The 22,150-nt window shown below is 33.1% G+C and overlaps 1 protein-coding gene across 1 annotated transcript in view; it reads left to right on the top strand.

The window, feature by feature from the left end:
- The window catches only part of DPP10 (dipeptidyl peptidase like 10), an 887,847-nt gene that overhangs the window by 200,268 nt on the left and 665,429 nt on the right, over positions 1-22,150 (top strand).

Below are 22,150 nucleotides of genomic sequence, written 5' to 3'. Positions count from 1 at the left end.
GCTATTTTATTTCCTTTTTCTTTTAATTAATTCTACTTTTAAAGGTATAGATGACTTCAGTGGATTTTTTTTTGCATTTTTTCAATTTTATTACCTTAAGGAATTATTTTCCTTTTCCAAACTGTTGAGTCTAGTATAAATCTTCTTTTTCCCAACTTTTGTTCCACCTCTCTTATTTGTCGTTTAATTTTTTTTTTTTTTTTTTTTCTGAGCTCTTCCAAGACTGCTCCTTGGATTTCAGACCAATTTAAATCTTCCTTTGAGGTTTCTCATGTAGGCATTTTGTCCTCATCTAAGTTGGTATTTTGATTTACCCTATCAACATAGCAACTTTCTTTGGTAAACATTCTTTTTTGTTGAGAGTGGAGTTAGATGGCAGAGAATAGACAGTTCTTTGCCTGAATTTTTTGCTGGCTTCCCTCGAATGAAGACAAGATCAAGCCTCTGAATTGGTTTTGGAGTGACAGAATCCACAAATATTTGGATTATAACACATTTCTAGAAGAAGTTATTTTTATATAGCTTTTTATTTACCAGACATATGTATGGATAATTTTACAGCATTGACAATTGCCAAACCTTTTGTTCCAATTTTTTTCTTCCTTCCACCCCCACCCCCTCCCCCAGATGACCAATACATGTTAAATATGTTAAAGTATAAATTAAATATAATATTGATAATCTGCTCCTAGAAAAAAAGGGGAGATTGAAGTTTTTCCAAAATATCTTCTGCTGATAAACTGGGAAAACATTTTTACATTCAAAGGTTCTGGTAAAGGCCCTCATTTCCAAAATATATAGAGAATTGACTCTAATTTATAAGAAATCAAGCCATTCTCCAATTGATAAATGGTCAAAGGATATGAACAGACATATGAACAAATGAGAACAGAGCAACAGCATTCTGCAGCATGGCCCGGGGGGGTTACAAATCTGCACAACAGAGTTGGGGGGCACAGTCTGGGACAGCTTCTAATCTGCCCAGTGGAGGGTTTGGCCTGGGGCATTAGAACTTCCCCAACCCTACTATTCTTCCTTGGGCAGAGCCACTTCTGGTGCCTTGTGGGACTAATTGCTGGGCAACTGCCAATACCCACAGCCCCACAGTGGGCTTTGGCTTGGGAAAGTGACTTTCACTGCTCAGCCTCTAGCTCTCTAGGGCAGTTGTTAATCCACAGAGCGGGTTTTTCACATGGCACTTTTGCAGCTCAGCTGTGCAGGCCTGAGTCACTTCTGGTGGGGAACTCTTCTCCAGAGCACTCCAGTATCTGGCCACTCTTTGTAGCCATTTTGCAGGCCATCCATACACCTATTCCTGTTCTGCAGAAGAAGCTGGTAACCTCCTGACCCTGAATGCTGACTCATTTAAAAAAAATGAATAAAAAAAATCAAAAGCTTGATCGATATCTTCTATACAGAAAGAGAGCAGGTTTTCAATCCTGAGGAGATTATTAGCAGACAGTCTGGAGACTGTAACAATTGTTGATCCCCAACCCAAAAGGGCATCCTAGAAGAGACTATCAAAAATTTTAAAAGAAAGTTAGAAGAAAAATGGGTAAAGGAAAGAGAAGCTATGCAAGAGAGTAACAAATTCGTGAAATGTGAATTGGAAAAGGTAAAAAACTCCCAGGAAGTACAGGGAAACAGAATTTGTGAATTGGAAAAGGTAAAGAACTTCCAGGAAAGTAGGATTTGTGAATTGGAAAAGATAAAGAACTCTCAGAAAAGTAGTATTTGTGAATTGGAAAAAGAAAATAACTCACACAAAAAAAAAAAAAAAAAAAAAAAAAAAAAAAAAAAAAAAAAAAAACTTGAAATGGAAAAAAAATCCATAGAGCAAAAGAACTCATTTAAAAATTCAATTGGACACATATAAAAAGAAGTGTAAAAAAAAAAAAAAAAAACTAATGAAGAAAATAACTCATTAAAAATCAGAACTGAACAAATAGAAATGAACGATTCATTGAGACACCAAGAATCAGTCAAGCAAAACCAAAAAAAAAAAAAAAAAAAAAAAAAAAAAATTAAGAAAAAATGTTAAATATTTACTTGTAAAAACAACAGACATGGAAAATAGATCTAGGAGAGATAATCTGAGGATTATTGGACTTCCCAAAAATTATGATGGAAAAAAGAGCCCTAGATACTATTTTACAGGAAATTATTAAAGAGACCTGCACAGACATAATATAACTAGAAGGTAAAATAGGCATTGAAATAATTCATTGAATGCCTTCTGAAAAAGACCCTAAAATAAAAAATACATGGAATATTGTGGCCAAATTTCAGAACCATCAGACTAAAGAAAAAATATTACAAGCAGCCAGGAAAAAATAATTCAAATACCAAGGTGTCACAATAAGGATCACTCAAGATCTGGCTGCCTTCACATTAAAGGACCAAAGGGCTTGGAATCTGATATTCCAAAAGGCAAAAGAACTTGGAATGCAACCAAGAATAAACTACCCAGCTAAGCTGAGCATTTTTTTTCCCATGGAAGAAGATGGACATTTAATTCCATTTGTTTCTAAGGAAAAAAAACAGATCTAAACAAAAAGTTTTCTCTACAATCATAGGGCTCAAAAGAAGCAGAAAAAGGTAAAAGGAACTCTTGAGAACTGTATTTCTGTTGTGGATATACATAAAGACCACATGTATAATTTTATTTTACTGATATAACATAAAAAAGGAAAGTAGAAATGGAAAGGGGATAGTGTCAGAAAAAGGGAAAAGGGGAGATAAAAAAGGGAAAATACATCCCACTAAGAGGCAAAGAAAACCTATCATATCTGAGGGAATTTAGAGAGGGGGAGGAACATTGTGTGAATCTTACTCTCATCAGATTTGGCTCAAGGAGAAAATAATTGACATATTTGTTTTACAGAGAATTTTCTCTCCCTCATTAAAAAGTGGGAGAAGAAAAGGGAAATGGAAAAGAGTAATAAGGGAGGGGCATAAGAAACGGGAAGGGATTCAAAGGGAGGAGGGAGAGATCCTAAAGAGGGAGAACTTCGTGATGCAAGTGGGGCCCATAAGTTTAATACTGGGGAAGTGGATAAGGGGGGACAAGAAAAAGAAAAGCATAATCTGGGGATAATATGATGGCAGGAAATACAAAATTAGTCATTTTAACTGTAAATATGAATGGGATGAACTTTCCCATTAAGCAGAGGCAGATAGCAGACTGGATCAAAAGTCAGAACCCTACAATATGTTGTTTACAGGAAATATATTTAAAGCAAGGAGATATAAACACAGTAAAGGTAAAAACTGAACTAGCTACACCCAATGAAAGAACTCTGGGATATGACTATGAACCACTACATAGAATTCCCAATCCCTCTATTTTTGTCCACTTGTATTTTTGATTACCCTCACAGGCTAATTGTACACTATTTCAAAGTCCGATTCTTTTTGTACAGCAAAAAACTGTGTGGACATGTATACATATATTGTATTTAACTTATATTTTAATATATTTAATATGTGTTGGTCAACCTGCTATCTGGGGAAAGGAGTGGGGGGAAGGAGGGGAAAAGTTGGACCAAAAGTTTTGCAATTGTGAATGCCAAAAAATTACCTATGCATATATCTTGTAAATAAAAAGCTGTAATTTAAAAAAAAATGGGAAAAAATAAGTTCAAGACAATTCAAGGGAAAGCAAGTTAAGTTTCTGGCATGGAGCTAGTATACTGCCCAAGTTTCACAGGCATACAACTATGACATTATCACAACAGCTCCATAGACTTGCAATTTGGTAGTTAGCTAAATATTTCTTCTTTCCTCCACTTTTCTTCAGAGCTTACCAAACACTGAACTAGTTCTGGCAGTGCATGCATGAATTTCAGCATGTATGTGGACACCACTGGAAAGTATACTGTAAAGTAATTCAGCTCATCCACAGCATTCATTTGTTGTAAAATGTTGGTTCCCCATCCATGTTTGGACAAATCAGTGCTGGCAGATGAAGATCCTCTGTTTTATTGCTGTTAAGAGTCAGGCCAAAATTAGAAAAAGAACTGATTCTGTATGTTGCATCTCAGCTTCAGAGACTGGGCACTGTACAGTACTGAGTGCCCAGTCATCTGTGAACCAAAATACTGCACCAACTCTTCCTCCACTTTTGTCTTGGCTCATAGTCCTTTCAAGTTAAATAACTTACCCCCAGTATGATGGCTGACCTTGATGCTGTTTTCTTTCTTGTTAAAGGCTGAAAACGTCAGGCTAAAAAACAATGGATTTTTATATAACTCCTTTTTACTCCTTTGGTGACAGGGAAGGAAATTCGAAACACAGGCCCACAACATCCTAGAATAAAAAGAAAAGGAAATTATGGTTTAATATTCTCATCAGAGAACCAAGGTCAAAGATGAGGGAGCAAGACAAGAAGAGTTTTGAAAGTAGTCCTGACCTGAGGAGACAGTGAGCAGCAACAGATATGATGAAGATAGATATGGTATATGAATGTTATTGAATTTTATTGTTCTTTAACAAATGATCAGCAAGGTCATAACAGAAAGACTTAGAGAGTTAAGTAAATTGATGTTGAGTAAAGTGAGAACCAAGAGAATATTATATAAAGCAACAACAAGATTATATGATGATCAATTCTGATAGGCATGGCTCTTTTCTTTTCTTTTTTTTTTTTTTATTATACCTTTTTATTTACATGATATATACATGGGTAATTTTACAGCATTGACAATTGCCAAGCATTTTGTTCCAATTTTTCCCATCCTTCCCCCTACTGTCCTCCTGCAGATGGCAGGTTGACCAATACATGTTACACATGTTAAAGTATAAATTAAATATAATATATGTATATATGTCCAAACAGTTGTTTTGCTGTACAAAAAGAATTTGACTTATACACTTCAACAATGATACTGTATGAGGATGTATTCTGATGGAAGTGAATATCTTCAACATAGAGAAGAGCTAATCCAATCCCAATTGATCAGTGATGGACAGAATCAGGTATACCCAGAAAAGGAACACTGGGAAATGAGTGTAAACTGTTAGCATTTTTTGTTTTTCTCCCCAGATTATTTTTACCTTCCGAATCCAATTCTTCCTTTGCAACAACAAACAACAAAATTCGGTTCTGCACATATATATTGTACCTAGGATATACTGTAACACATTTAATATGTATGGGAATGCCTGCCATCTAGGGGAGAGGGGAGAGGGAAGGAGGGGAAAAATTCAGAACAGAAAGGAGTACAAGGGATAATGTTGTAAAAAATTATCTATGCATATGTACTGTCAAAAATGTTATAATTATAAAATTAATAAAAATAAATTTAAAAAAATAAAAAAAACAAAAAAAAAAGAAAAATTTGGAACAAAAATTTTGCAACAGTGAATATTGAAAAAAATGTCTTTGCATGTATTTTGAAAATAAAATAAAAAAAATAATTTTAGGTTAAAAAAATGTTTCTTGCTATTTTTCTTTCTTTCCCCACTTACTCTATTTCATGACTTCTAAAGTCTTCTGGGTCACATGATGAGCACTTCCAAGTTTTTTGTGCAGCTTTGACATTTGGCTTTAAGCACAGGGACCCCTTGTGTTTGTTGATTTGCTCATAGAACTGGGCTAACCTTATGTAGTCCTGCTTGTTGTTCCCTGGTTTCCTGGGTTGGCAATTTGCCTTTCGTGCTGAGTTGGAAGGTTGCTCCACTGATCTGTTCTTTTACTGGTCTAATTAACCAGAACCAAGGATTTCAGTTGTTGATCAATGCTATAAAGATTTTCCCACTGGCTTTCCTAGTCTGAAGTGGGCTGTACACCCATTTTATTCCAGAGATGACATCCTTTCTTAAAGTTCTTACAATCTCTCTTGAGCTAGAAAATTTTAATTACATGTTTTCATAGGCTCTGTTTTTCTAGACTATTTCTGAGTCTTAGTTTCATTTTGTTTTCAAGAGAAACTGGTAGACTTCAACCGATTTCCTGATTTCACTCCACCATCTTGGCTCAGACCCCCAAGATCAGTCTTATTAGTATTATTTATTATTCACTGTGTATTCAAGAAGTTCTGTTTTGTAGTGTAAATCTCTCTTTGCAGTTTATTTTTTTTTTTCTTCTCTGGATATGTTATATTTCATATACTTGAGCTCAATTCCTTAACTGCCTCTGTCTTCTCTTGCTTTAATAAATTATAAGATTCTTTTACATTTTCCTTGATTTTAATAATTCAAAGGCTTCAATATTTTACGTTGACTTGTTTTTAATCAAAATTTAGCATTTTTCTTTCAATAGAGTTATAAGCATTGGCAGATTTCCATTTCAAATAAGCAGTTACTTTGTGTCAAGATCTGAGGAAGATAAACATTCAAATAGAATTGTGATCACAACTTATATAATAAATAACAATATGTATTTTCCAACAAGCTAAAGATTAAGGAACAATGTATTTGTGTGTGTGTGTGTGTGTGTGTGTGTGTGTGTGTGTGTGTGTGTGTGTGTGTGTTTGAGAGTGAGTCAAGGGTGGATACATATGATGGGGCATTGTAAAGATTCACATGAAATTTTCTAGGAAACACTGAAGAGACTTCAAGACATTTAGCCTCTTTCAGGAATTTTCTTTTCAGAGGAATTATTTTTCTACTCTGAAAAATGCAAATATTGGATTTGTTACTTTTAGGTTACTTGCTAAAACACTATGGTATTATGAGATGACCTACATTAATATATAGAGGGAGGCTGAAAATGAGAAATCACTAGTAGAGAATCTCTGATGTATTTATACAGGATGATGTAAAATAATTTTGGATCTAGATGGATTGCATTTTCTCTCAGAAGGGTACTTTCAATGTTCCTTCCTCCCTACTTTCCTTCCTTCCTCCCACCCTCTCTCCTTCCCTTCCTAATTCCTTCCTTTTTTCCTCCCTTCCTCCCTCCCTTCCCCTTCCTTACTTCCTTCTTTCCACTTCCTCCCTTCCTCCTTCCCTCCATTTATTACTTTCTCCCTCCCTCAGTTCCTCCCTTCCTTTTTTCCCTCCCTCCCTCTCTCCCTCACTTCCTCCCTCCCCTCCCTCCCTCCATTCCTGCCACCCCTAGTTCTGTCCATTACTCTCTCCTTCCCTCATTGCATACCACCTTCCTTCCTTCCTTCCCTCATCCCATCCTTCTATCTTTTCTTTCTTCCTCCCTCCCTCCATTCCTGTCTGTTCCTTCCTTCCTTCCTTCCTTTCTTCTTTTCTTCCTTCCTTTTTTCCTTTTTTCTTTCCTTCCTCCCTCCCTCCCTTCCTTCCTTCCTTCCTTCCTTCCTTCCTTCCTTCCTTCCTTCCTTCCTTCCTTCCTTCCTTCCTTGTTTCCTTGTTTCATATCTTCCTTCCTGCCTTACTTCTTTTCCTTTCTGTCCTTTCTTTCCCTTCCAAATTTATTTTTGAGTGAAGATCATATCCAAACTTTGTTGGAACATTATGTTGCCAATTGTATAAATGATTGATTAGAGCAGAGACTGGGTGAATGGGAAGAATAGATCATAAGATCCATTGAATTTAGTTTTTTAATAGATTTTAGAGGCTATCAAGTCTAACTCCTTAATTTCATACATTAGGAAAGTAAGACTGAAATGTAATTCAGAGGTAAGAAAATGAGAGTCAAGATCTATAAACTTCTTAAGTCTGGAATAATTCAGAAAAAGAAGAAGCAAAAGGCTGAATTTTAATACATTGCTATTTAGGATAACAATAATAAAAATTAATATTTGTAGTGCTTTCCATACATTATATCACCTGATCCTCATTATAATCCTTTGATCTAGATATTATTATTATTACTCTTCTCTTACAGATTAAAATATTATGGCTGGTGGAGTTTAAGTAACTTCCCTGCAGTCACATAGTTAATGAGACAGAATATGAACTTAGATCTTCTGAGTTCTGACTCTGTGATTTTAATCAGTGTGACAAATCATTACCATACTAAAAAGAGAAAAATAATAGTTGAAACCATAAATAAATTATGGCCTCTAAGCAGTTAGAGAATGGGGATGTAGAGAATGAGTACTTATATGATGAAATTTAACAGGGACATTCAGAAAATTTCTTTATTACCAATGTCATGAGAATCCAAAAACATGAACACATAATTTCACAAAGGACAAATTCCTTCAGTTATTTAAAAACCTTCCCTTTTGGAAAGGGACCTATATGTGCAAGAATGTTTGTGGCAGCCCTCTTTGTGGTGACCAGAAATTGGAAACTAAGTGGATGCCTATCAATTAGAGAATGGCTGAATACATTGTGGTATATGAATATTATGGAATATTATTGTTCTGTAAGAAATGACCAGCAGGATGATTCCAGAAAGCCCTGGAGAGACTTAGATGAACTGATGTTGAGTGAAATGAGCAGGACCAGGAGATCATTATATACTTCAACAACACTATATGATGATCAATTCTGATGGATGTGGCCATCTTCAACAAATAGATGAACCAAATCAGTCCCGAAAGAGTAGTAATGAACTGAACCAGCTACACCCAGCGAAAGAACTCTTGAGATGACTGTGAACCACTACTTATAATTCCCATTCCCTCTATTTTTGTCCACCTGCATTTTTTATTTCCTTAAAAGGCTAATTATACACTGTTTCAAGGTCTGATTATTTTTGTACAGCAAAATAACTGTGTGGACATGTATACATATATTGTATTTAACTTATACTTTAATATATTTAAAATGTATTGGTCAACCTGCCATCTGGGGGAAAGGGTGGGGAGTAGGAGGAGAAAAATTGGAACAAAAGGTTTTGCAATTGTCAATGCTGAAAAATTATCCATGCATATATCTTGTAAATAAAAAGCTATAATTAAAAAAAATATTCCCTTTTAACACCTTGCTTCCCATTATATTTTCTCCACTTCAGATCAAATTTAATTAGCTATCACTGATAAACTAATAGCTACCTCTATTCACAAACTATCTTCCTATTTTGCTAAAGCACTGGTGACATCTTCTACCCCTTCCAAAAATCTGGAAATGAGGAAGGATAGCGGTAGAACAAAAAAAAAAAAAAAAAATTTAAAGACAGTTATTTAAGTTTTAAAAGAATAGTTAGTATCTTCATAATGCTAAATGGAATACCATCAAATTAAGCCTTGATAACCAAAATATTGGTACTTTTTAGGAAAGAATTATTATTTTTTTTATCAACCATTTGGCAGTTATATTTTGAGGTGTGTTGAATTTGATATTGTGCTTAGAAACTGAAAATGTAAGAGAAAAAGTTTGAAATTAAATATTTTAATTTTAAAGAATTTACTATAACTTCTCTACTTAGATCATATAAAATTATAAATAGAATATTTTTAAAAGTATATTGAGCTATATATTTTCAAATTAAACAATTGTGAAAGATTTCTGAAGATTGCTTAAGACACTAGCTATTCCATTCATAAAAGCTAGAGTAAAAAAAAAAAAAAACTGCTTTTTTTCAGCTAATGACTTCACAAATTATATCTGAACATATGTAAGGAGATAAATTATAACTTACCTTCTTATTTCTTAATTGCATTTAATTAATGTCTGATTTTATACTTTCTGGAAAAGGATAACTGGGATGTAGTAACCCTGTATATTTAAGGAAATATTCACATTATTGTTTCAATTCCTTTCTCTATATAAATAAATTTAAAATTTCTTAATATTTATACTTCTTTCATATACAAATGTGGCATATTATCATAATATATAATATGATGTTAATGCTTATATCATATCTTCACTGGCAGAAGTACAGATATTTTAATGTCATGCATTGTAATGAGTAGAAAACATTTAAAATTCTGGTTTCTTATGATTTCTGGATTTTTTTTAATAATGAGTTCTTTTAAATATTTTGAGTATAATTGTCCATTGAAGATAATAATTTCCCCTTATGGAGTACATCTTTTACAAAATTTCATCTTTCAAACTCAAATGTATAAGTAAAATGAGGGAATATGGGAAACCTCTAAGATTTCTTCTAGCTCCAGATCTATCTTCTATGATACTATGTCCATATACTAATTAACATATATCTCCTGGGCAATACTCTCAAGGTAATTCATGCTTTTCAAATTGAAAAATAATGAATGCTATAGAGACAGTATATATTTTAATCATTTGCTAATAACTTTTTTTTTTTTCATTTAAAGAAAGTAGATTATTTCTATCTCATGACTTTTACAACTAAATAAAATCTACTGAGAAAATGGAAATACCTCCAAAGATAAAACATATGATATAAAATCAGTCAGTGTATTTTTCAATCATAATGGAACCTTGGAAGAATGGTCTGTATATAAAACAGTTGCCTTATAATATTGTCTATACAGGCAAGCATTCCTCCAGATAATGTCTCTTTGGGCACTTCATCATGAAAGATTTTAGCCTGAGGTAAAAGTATAAAGGTTAAAGAAACGAGGAAAGGTGAATTGACAAATCTTTCTTCAGCAATTCTATTAGAGTAAAAATAAACTCAGTATAAAAACTGCTTTTATGAAGTGCAAATGAACTATGCTCTTTTATATATGAGCTTGGAAACTAGAGACTTTACTGCCTACTATGAAGTCACTTTAAAAAAAAAAGAAATTTCATTTTGTCAGGGGATTCTACCTTTGCTTCTGTTTCCATAGAATCTTATTTGAATATAAATTTATTATAGCCTTTAAGTATTGATAAGAAAGAAAATTAAAAGGGATTTTTTAAATTTGAAAGGGTGTATTATTATTTTACCTTTTTAGTTAGAAGTGCCTTCTCTTTAAAAGAAAAATCATACCTTCCTTTAATGATTATTTCAGTAGACACTATAATCTCTCCTTTATCTAAGGTCACATAATTTGTACATAACTACTTAATAACAAATTATATATGTTACCTATTTTTTTAACTTTGCAATATTATTATTTTCCCCATTTATGTAAATTCCTTGGAGGCATGGACTCATGTCATATACTTGATTTGCCTCCAAATTACACTCAAAGATACATACACACTCACAAGCACATAGAGATACACTCACACAAACACACAGATATACACAAACACACAGAGACACAAATGCATTCTCATATACGCACACACATACACACATCTTATCTGACTGAGAGTTAGATTAGTAGATAATTAGCCATTTGAAAATTGATTGAAGGAATAGAGAAGTCATAGAATTATGATATCGTCATGTTGTTTTTTCAGTGACTGGATATTTTCTTTGGCTATTATTTACTATCAACTAGTGTCTTACATGATAATCTTGAAAAAAATATATTTCAGTAATAAGTGAAGAAGTGACAAGGTATAGTAGAGCCCTAAAAGAGGCAACTCAACAACCTATACAATTGAGTCTCTAAAAAAGGTATTTTGGCTCACTTTGTTTTTGTAGGAAGGCTATTTATTTTTAATACACATTGCTTTTATTAAGCATGTTGAGAGAAAAATCAAAGCAAAAGAGAGAAACCATGGGAGAGATTAAAAAAAAAAAAGAAAAAAAAAACATTAAACATGGCACGTGATGATTTATGAAAATCTCCTTAAATATTTTTCTGGATGCAAATGGCATTTTCTGTCCAAAGTCTATTGGAATTGCCTAGGATATACTGAAGCATTTCATAGTTGATCATCATACATTCTTGCTGTTATCATGTACAATTTTCCCTGATTCTGCTTATTTCTCTCAGCATCAATTCATGTAAATATTTCCACGCCTTCCTATAATCAACTTGTTCATCATTTTTAAAAGAACAATAATATTCCATTGCCTTCAGGTACCACAGCTTGTTCAGCCATTTCCCAATTGATTGGTATCCACTCCTTTTCCAGTTCTTTGCTAGCACAAAAAGAGCTGCTACAAACATTGTTTTGTATATGCGTGTCCTTTTCCCTTCTTTATGATTTCTTTGGGATACAGGTCCAGTGCTGGGCCAAAAAGTATGCACAGTTTTGTAGCACTTTGCAAAATGCTCTCCAGAATGGTTGGATCATTTCATAACTCTATCAACAATGCATTAGTGTCCCAGTTTTCTCACATCTCCTCCAATGTATCTCATTATCTTTTCCTGTTATCATGGCCAATCTGAGAGATGTGAGGTGGTGATAATTCAGGCTTATTTTAATTTGCATTTTTCTAATCAATAGTGATTTAGAGCATTTTTCATATAACTATAAAAGGCTTTAATTTCATCATCTGAAAATTGTTTGTTTATATCCTTTGATCATTTATCAATTGGGGAATGACTTGTATTATTACAAATTTGACCCAGTTCTTTAAATACTTTAGAAATGAGAACTTTATCAGAAATACTGCAAAGATTTCCCCCCACTTTTAACTTCCCTTTTAATCTTGTTTCTTTTGATTTTGTTCGTGCAAAATCTTTTTAATTTGCCTTTCATAATGTTCTCTAGTTCTTTGGGTATAAATTCCTCCCTTTTGCAAAGATGTGATAGGAGAATTATCTCCTGTTCTAATTTGTTTATAGTAACATCCTTTATGCCCAAATTATATATCCATTTTTACCTTATTATTGTATGGGGTGTGAGATATAGATCTTTACTGAGTTTCTGACATTATTTTCCAGTTTTCCCAACAATTTTTGTCAAGTAGTAAGTTTTCATTCCAGATGCTGGAGTTTGGGGGTCTATCAAATACAAGATTGCTATAGGCCTTAATTATTGTGCTATGTGTATCTAGCCTATTCCACTTATCTAACACTCTATTTCTTAGCCAATATTAAATGCTTTAAATTACTGCTGCTTTATATTATAGTTTTACATTTGGTACTACTAAGCCATCATCCTTTCTATTTTTTTCCCATTATTTCCATGGATATTGTTGATATTTTGCTCTTCCAGATTTATTTTGTTATTTTTATTATATTAGCTAGGCCTAGCCATGAACAATTGATATTTATTCAATTGCTTAGATCTGATTTTATTTGTGTGAGAAGTGCTTTGTAATTATGTTCAATAGTCTTGAGTTGTCTTTGCAGGTATACTCCCAAGTATTTTATTTTGTCTAAAGGAATTTTAAGTGGAATTTCTATTTCTATGTCTTTCTGATGGCCTTTGTCAGTAATATATACAAATGGTTATGATTTATGTTGATATATTTTATATCCTGCAACTTTGCTAAAGTTGTAAATTGTTTAGAGGAGGTTTTTATGGATAATTTTCTAGGATTCTCAAGTTAATCATCTGCAAAGAGTGATGGTTTTGTTTCCTCATTGCCTATTCTATTTTCTTTATTTTTGCTTTCTTATTGCTAAAGTCAACATTTCTAGTACAATATTAAATAATAGTGGTGATATCCCATTGTATTTTCTCAAAAGCTTTTTCCCCATCTAATGAGATTATCATATGATTTCTGTTGGTTTTATTATGGATATGGTCTATTATGGTAGTTTTTTTTCTGATATTGAACCGGCCCTGCATTCCTGGTCTAAAAATTACTTAATCATAATGCATTATCCTATTGATAAGATGCTGTAATCTCATTGCTAATATTTTATTTAAAATTTTCCATCAATTTGCATTAGGAAGATTTGTCTATACTTTTCTTTCTCTGTTTTGGCTCTTTCTGCTTCTATGTATCAGTGCTATATTTGTGTCATAGAAGGAATTTACATATTTTCCCAAATAGTTTACATAATATTGACATTAATTTTTCTTTAATTGTTTGGTAGAATTCACTTGTGAATCCATGTGTCTCTGGAGATATTTTTTCTTAGGGAGTTCATTAATGGCTTTTTCAATTTCTCTTTTTTTTTTTTTTTATTAATGGGACTATTTAAGAAATTTATTTTCTCTTTTTTTAATCTTGGAAGCTTATAATTTTTGTAAATATTCATCCATTTCAGTTACATTTTCAGACTTGCTGCCATAGAGTTGGACAAAATCACTCCTAAATACCACTTTAATTTTGTTTTCATTGGTGATATGTTTACCTTTTTCATTTTTGATGCTGGTGATTTTTTTTCTTTGCTTTTTCTAACCAAATTAACCAAAAGTTTATCCATTGATTTATTTTATAAAACCAACTCTTAGTTTTGTTTATTAATTCAATAATTTTCTTAGTTTCTATTTTATTAATCTCTTCTTTGAGTTTCAAAATTTCTAATTTGTTATTTGAGAGTTTTTAATTTATTCTTTTTCTAACTTTTTTAGTTGCATACCTAATTCACTTATCTCCTCTTTCACTACATTATTTATGTATTTTTTAGACATGTAAAAATTTCCCCTAAGAACCATTTAGGCTGCATTACATAGGTTTTGATATGTTGTCTCCTTATTGTCATTTTCTTGGATGAAGTTATGAATTATTTCTGTGACTTGTTGTTTGACCCATTCACTCTTCAGAATTAGATTATTTAATTTCCAATTCTCTGGCCCTTTATGGTATATACTTTTTTATTGCATTATGGTCTGAAATATTTCTGCCTTTTTGCATTTGATTTTGAGATTTTTATGCCCTAAAAATAGTCAATTTTGCATAGGTGCCATGTACTGCTGAGAAAAAAGGTGTATTCTTTTCTGTCCCTTTTCAATTTTCTCCAGAAGTCTATCATACCTAGGTTTTGTTGCATACTATTAACATCCCTAGTTTCTTTCTTGTTTATTTTGTGGTTAGATTTGTGTGATTCTGAGAGGGGAAAGTTGAGATCCCCACTAGAATAGTTTTGCTGTCTATTTCTTCTTTTAATTGGCTTAAAATCATCTCCAGGAATTTGCCTACTCTACCACTTGGTGCATACATATTTAGTATCATTATCACTTCATTATTTATGGTACCCTTTATAAAGATGTACTTTCCCTCTTTATTTCTCAATATGATCTTTTTTTTTTTTTTAACTTCATCTGAAACATAATGAATTCTATTCTAGCCTATTACCTTAATACTTTTTGTGTCTCTCTGTGTTAAATGTGTTTCCTGTAGGATTCTGTTTTTAATCCACTCTGTTATTTGCTTCCCTTTTATAGGAGATTTCATTCCATTCACATTAATGAATATGATTACCAGCTCTGTATTTTTCTCCATCCTGTTTCCCTCATATACTTTTGTTCTCTCTTTCTACTTTATCCTTAGTTGTGTTTGTTTTTTTACTTACTCCAGTCACTACCTTATTTTTATCACCCCTCCCCTTCTCTTACCTTTTCCCCTAGTGTTTCTTTCCTCCCTTCTATCCTGTCCCACCTTTTTCTTTTCCTCTTTCTTCTCCAATTTTTTTTTTCAAAATTAGATAAATTTCTAACCTAAATTAATGATTAAGCTACTCCCTCTTAGAGCAAAACTAATGAGATCAATGTTCATCCCCCTCCATTTTCCCCTTGATTGTAATGTTTTTTGAACTCCTTATTGTGAACGAATTGTCTCATTATACCTCCCCTTTCCTCTTTTTCAAGTATAGATCCTTTCCACTCTTTAATATCTTTTTCTCTGATATCATCAGATCAGAGTCCATTCATAACCACACCCTCAGTCCATGTGACGCCACCCCTCCTTATCTGCTCCAGTGATAGATACAGTTCTCAAGAGTTACAGATATTGTTTTCCCATCCAGGGATGTAAATAATTAATCTTTAAATATACATTTCCCCCCATGTTTGCCTTTTTATGGTTCCCTTAAGTTCTGTATTTGTAGATTAAATGTTCTGTTTAATTCTTTGTGTGTTTTTTTGTGTGTGTTTTGTTTTGTTTTCTTTTGTTTTTTTTTCAATAGAAATGATTGAAAGTCTCTTAGCTCATTGAAGCTCCATCTCCTCCCCTGAAAGTTGATGCTGAGTCTCCATGAATAATTAATTCTTGGTTGTAACCCCATGTATTAAGAAAAGTTGTATGTATTCGGATTCACTCCTATAAATGACTCTCTCAGACTCAATTGAAAATGAAAGTAAGGTTTTAATCAAATAGAAGAAGGTATAGATAGTTTAGATTTACATAAAAAAACTAATAGAAACAAGAACAATTAACAGTATTACAATTATAGCAGATAGAGGAAGAGAATATATCACCAATTCAAGGGAACCTCAAAAACTCAAATGGCTGGGGAGCCCTGTTTCAGCCTCAATCAACTTGAATTGTGTAAAGATTTTCCTCCCCGAGGGTGAAGCTCAACTATGGCTTACAACACAGGATTTTTATATGTTTTCAGACAAAGAAGGCTCCTGGCCAAAACTTATCTATATATTCATGTTGACTCACTCCAAACCCTTGAAGCTTGACATGTTTCCTTATCAATTGCATATGCACAGGGAGGAAGCCACCCAACCCTAAGCATAAGCATGTCCAAGAATAACTCGTTCCTGGTATCTATTGTCAAGGACATACAGAGTTTATGGAACGGTCAAGTTCCTATAATTTAGAAGCTCAGGCCTGTTAGATTTGGGTGAGCTTATAATTCTAATATGAAATCTTAATTTCTTATTCACCCTAGGTTCTTTGTCCCTTAGTATATAGTATTCCAGGGTCTTTGATCCTTTGTTATAGAAGCTGTCAAATCCTGGATAATCCTGACTGTTGAATTCTTTTTGCCTGGTGCCTTACAGTATATTTTTCCTTGAGGTTGTAATTTTTGAGTTTTGCAACAATATTCTTTGGGGTTTTCCTTGTGGGATCTCTTTCCAGAAATTATGTATGAATTATTTCAATGAGTATTTCCCTCTCTGTTTCTAAAATATTGGGACAGTTTTCTTTACTGACCTCTTATAGAATGACATACAGGATTTTTTAAGGTCATGCATGGTCTTCAGGTAGACCAATAAATTTTAAATTGTCTCTTCTGGATCTATTTTCCAGGTCAGATGTTTTGCCATTGAGGTATTTCACATTCTCTTCTATTTTTTCATTGTTATTAGTTTGAGTGATTCTTCCTCTTTCACAAAGTCATTAGCTTCCATTTGCCCTATTCTAGTTGTGATTTTATTCAGTTATTCTTTGTATCTCTTTTTCCCTTTGGTTTGTTCTACTGTTTACAATGTTTTCTTCAATAAAAAAAAATTTCCCTTCCTTTTGCAAACTTTTGACTCTCTTATGCATCTCTCATTTCTTTTCTGATTTGTTCTTCTACCTCTCTTATTTGCCTTTTGAAATCCTTTATTAACATTTCCAAGAAGCCTATTTGGGCTTGAGACCAATTTATCTCAATCTTTGAAGTTTCTTCTGTGGACATTTTGTCCTCTTCTAAGCTTGTGTTTTGGTCTACTTTGTCACCGTAGTAGGTTTCTATGGTCAAGGTCCTTTTCTGTTTCTTGCTCATTTTCTTTCCTCTGGTATTTCCTCTTTTTTTAATTTTAAGGTGAACTTCTACTCCTGCTGTAAAGGGAGTGCTGTCCCAACCTTCCTATGCATCTCTAAGCCTTTTCTTTGAGCACAAGAGCCCTTTGTCTTTGCAGAGAGTTGCTTTGACTGTTCTATTCAAGAAACAGCCTGGTTTCTCAGACTTTTCCTTCTGAGCTAGGACTGGAAACTGATTTTCTCCTCTACTGGGCCAGAATTGAGAGTCTTAGTTGCTGATTTGCTGTGATTTCCCAGAGTCTATCTGACCTGACCTGAATACTCTTTTTTACTACACTGAGTTTGACCTTTCTTGAACTTTTTCCATTCTATCTTGGATTGCTGAATGGTTTCATTCTATCAGACTCTGTTCATAAGCTTGGTTTCATTTTGTTTTTTAAGGAAAACTGGAAAGCTTGAACAGCTTCCTGAGTTTACTTTACCATCTTAGCTCTACCCCTGAAACTCTCATTCTTCTCTTTCTTAAAAAGGTTTTAACTCTACCAAGCCTCTTCTCTATCATTTATTCATAATCACTTGTCATTAGTATAGATGAAATTCTTGTCAAAGTGACAAATACATAAAATGCTATGACTTTTAAAATAGACCACATTGTAGGTTTCTTCTTAATTTTGAAGAGAATCCTTCTGAAAAGAATGTGTGGCTTGTTTAAAAAGTTTAAAGAATACAAGGTAGCTTATGGAAGTGATTTGACATGGTGCACAGAGAGTCATAGATGGGAAAACCTATGAAAGTTCTGTCTTCTAACACATCATAACACAAAATTTCCTCTGTCTAGAACTTAAAGTTCAGTTATTATCTGTATTTGCCAAAAATATTTTCCTCATTGTGAGATTTTACATCAATGAAATTGTAGTTACAGACCTCCTGCTAACCCCATGGGAAAATTTGTTGACCACATCAGCAATTGAACTACGGGATTTCACCTAGAGAGGAGTACAAATAATTAGAAATTTTGAATGAAGTGGATAATGAGTGGGAGGTTGTATGACTATGCTGCTTATATATGTGAGAGTAGGCATGAGTAATTGGGATTGGTAAATACAATGCAAGAGAACTAGGTGTGATATGCTTCTTCTATGGAGGGCCTACTGAATGAATCAATTTCTATTTTTAAATAGAATTTAGAATTTTTTTTCTATTCCTTTATAACATTTCTTCACCTCTGATTTTTACAAATTGGGGTGTAATGGATAGAATAAAAATTTTGTTAGGGGAAGAAGGGTTAATGGTTTGGGGAATAGGAAAGCAATGAAATATTAGTATTGACTAGACCAATATTGCTGTGTCATTTGTTAGTACAGTTGTCAAGAATGGAATGAGAATTACATAGTTACTATGTATTCTAATTACTGTACTGTTAGGGAATTTCCTACATTTGCTGGGAATGTTGTTGATTGCTTCCAAATGTTTGCTGGTTGGAAATGATTGCAAACAGGAATGCTTTAGTTGTCAAACCTCCCTATGCTTCAGCAGAACCACAAACAAACAGGTATAAATCAACATATTAGTGCTTAGGCAAGCAGGCAGCCACCAACATGAATCCTGACAGGTTTTGGTGTAGTCCTGGCAAACAGGGAGCCTCTAGTGGCCAGACTGCTATATTCTACATGTGTGTGTGTGTGACCCTGCATCCAGAAACTCAGAAACACCTACTAGTTCTCAGCTCATACCAGACAACAGCACAAGGACCCATGCTCCATATTAAGTAAACTGCCATACCCCAATGACCTTAAGCAGCACAAGCCACCCCCTACCCACCTCAGCATCAGACATATAGGTCTCCCATGGGTCATGGTGAAGCACGAGGTAAATAGTCAGGGTCTGCAACTGTTGGCACAAAAAGCCTGAAAGAGTGCTCATTCCACCCTGGGAGCAGAACTCAAATTTAAAAGAAAGAAACAGGACAAACAGGAGGAAGAATAGGATGGAGGGAAATACACTAATCATAGCTATGAATGTGAAAAACAGAAGAATGAGGAATAGTCTGTCAGATATATGGGGGAGGGAAAGAATTCATGATTGAAGAAGAAATAGAAAGCCTTACAAAATGCAAAATACATTAATTTTAATTATATTAAATTAAAATATATATAAACAATTAAAATTAAATTACAAAACCAATGTAATCAAAATTAAAATGAAAGCAGATAGCTAGGAAACAATCTTTATAGAAAATATCTCTGTTAAATACCTCATTCCTGAAATATATACAGAACTAAGTCAAATTTATAAGAAGTGTGTGAAATAGAGAGATAAGGTGAAGAACTTACCAAAAATACTTTCTGTATTTTATTTTCATTATTCTGTGTTTCTCCTCTGACCTGTATAATGTCTGCAGGCCCATATTTACTTGACCCTTGGCCAGCTATAAAAATATTTACTTAACCTGAGCTGATGACATTTCAGATTATTCGACATTTATTGATATTTAGTCTATTAGCGTGACCACTATCTGCTTGATTAAGCCTGAAGACCCGATTTTCTGTTTCTTAGAAATCAGGTGATTTCAGAGAAACAGAAACCTTCCATTCGAATTCTCTGGGTTACAACAACCAATTAGATGCCTCCCCCTCCCCTTCTCAATGCTCACTTACTTGTGATGTAATCTCTTGTATAAAAGCTGTGTATCTTTAATACTTCTTTAGCCCTCCTACCACAAGCTTTATCTTTCTTATCTCATGATGGGACTGCTCATCCTCCAGAGGTTTTAATGAACAATCTTTCCGCTTTCTACTGAGTGACTTCTGATTAGTCATTTTGGGTAAGGGTCTTCTACCTCCCACACAGAATGTAAGCCAGTCTGCAACTGATAAATTATCAACGGATAGGAGCAGAGAATTTTCAGATGAAAAATCAAAACAATCTATACACACACACACACACACACACACATACATATGCTATCACTTTTGATTAGATAAATGCAAATTAAAACAACTATGCATACCACTTCATACATATCAGATTGGCTAATTCCAAAATGGAAAATTATAAAGATGTAGGAAAACTGAGTCACTAATGCATTTTTGGTGGAATTGTAAACTGATTCATTCTGGAATTAAACCCAAAGCGCAACCAAGCTTTGCATACTCTTTGCTCCAACCATAGTATCACTGGGACTGTATTCCCAAGAAGTCATGAAAATGGGAAAAGGACCTAGATGTGAAAAAAATATTTATACTAGTTCTTTTGGTGAGGAAAATTATTGAAAACTCAGGAGATGCCAATCAATTGGGGAATGTCTGAACAACATGCAAAATATGAATGTATTAGAATTCTATTGTTAGGAAAAAATGACAAACAGGTGTATTGCAGAAAAATCTGGAAAGATTTGCATGAACTTATACAAAGTGAAATGAGCAGAACCAGAAAACCACTATAGAGAGTATTAGCAACATTGAGTGATTATCACTTATAAATGACTCAGCTCTTCTTATCAAGAAAAGCTCTAAGATAAATACAAAGGACTTGTAAAGCAAAATGCTAAGTACTAACAGACCTTAATTACAGATTGAATAATTTTTTTCCTACTTAGTCTATTCTTTTTGGTGTTTTTTTTCCTTTCTTTTTATTTGTTTTTTTCTTTTACATCTGTAATTAATATGTAAATGTATTTACATGTTAAAACATGTATAAATTATATGAAATTGCCTGCTACCTTTTTAAGAGAGGAGGGGAAGAAAGGAGAGGGAAAATCATAACTCAAAATTATGTAAATATGAATGCTAAAAATGTTCTTGGGATGGAACTGGGGAAAAACATAAAATCCTATTAAACTCTTGGTATGTAGGGAAAGATTCTATATTAAAATAATTGCCAGGTAATGACATATAATGACATATATATATATATATATATATATATATATATATATATATATATACCTATTTCTGTGCCTGTTTCTGTGTGTATGTGTTTGTGTATAATTGAGAGAGGAAAAAAAAAAAAGAGAGAGACAAAGAAATAGAGGGAGCCTGATATTAATTTTTAAGTCTACTTATTTTGATATTATTAGCTATACTTTAATATTCTTAATGAACAAAATAGGAAAATAGAAACTGGAAAGTACAAAATTTTATTCTAACATAGTAGGAAAAATACTCCAGTTTAGCTTTTCATATTAATCACATCTTCTTGCCAATAGTATGCTTGCTGCCCAGGGAGAGTATGCCATTACCCATTGATAGAGAAGTATTCATTTAACTTAGTGACTACAAACTGTTGATTTTGATGTGTCATGAGGGAGAAATTTGAAAGAAACTATTCTGTTGACAAATGAGTAATCCTCAGTAAGTTGGGTTCTTCTCTGATCCCACTCTTCTCTGTTCCTATAGCCTGGATAGAATTGGTACCTCTTGTATTTCTGGAACATTTATATTGAAAACTTTGGCAGACTACAGAGAGAATGAATATAAATCATCTTCTGATCATGTGACATAGTAGAACAGAATGCTGAAATTGGATTCAGGTGATGTGGGAATGATTCTTGGTTCTCACATTTACCACGTCACTTTGGGCAAGTCACTTCATCTCCATAGAGCTTGATTTCCTCATTTATAAAATGTGAGAATTGAGCTCTGTGAATCTAAAATCCTAATAGGACTAAGTCCATATGTGATTATTGTTTTCTTTTATTTTTGTAGTTAATTTCAGAATTTATTTTTGTATTTATTTCAAAATACCAGCCAACTAGTATTTTAAAAATATTTTATTATTTATTTTAAATATTCATTTTAAATTTTAGAGAGGTTCTGAATTATCTTCCTTCATTAGTTTCTTCCTTCAATTATTGAGAAATTATACAATATGGTTAAAATACATATCCTGAACTCATGCAAAGCATATTTCTATATCAAGCATTTAACT

The sequence above is a fragment of the Sminthopsis crassicaudata genome, chromosome 3, assembly GCF_048593235.1.
Source record: "Sminthopsis crassicaudata isolate SCR6 chromosome 3, ASM4859323v1, whole genome shotgun sequence".
NCBI lineage: Eukaryota > Metazoa > Chordata > Mammalia > Dasyuromorphia > Dasyuridae > Sminthopsis > Sminthopsis crassicaudata.
Note: the sequence above shows the minus strand (reverse complement) of the source record. Positions and strands in the feature narration are given on the sequence as shown.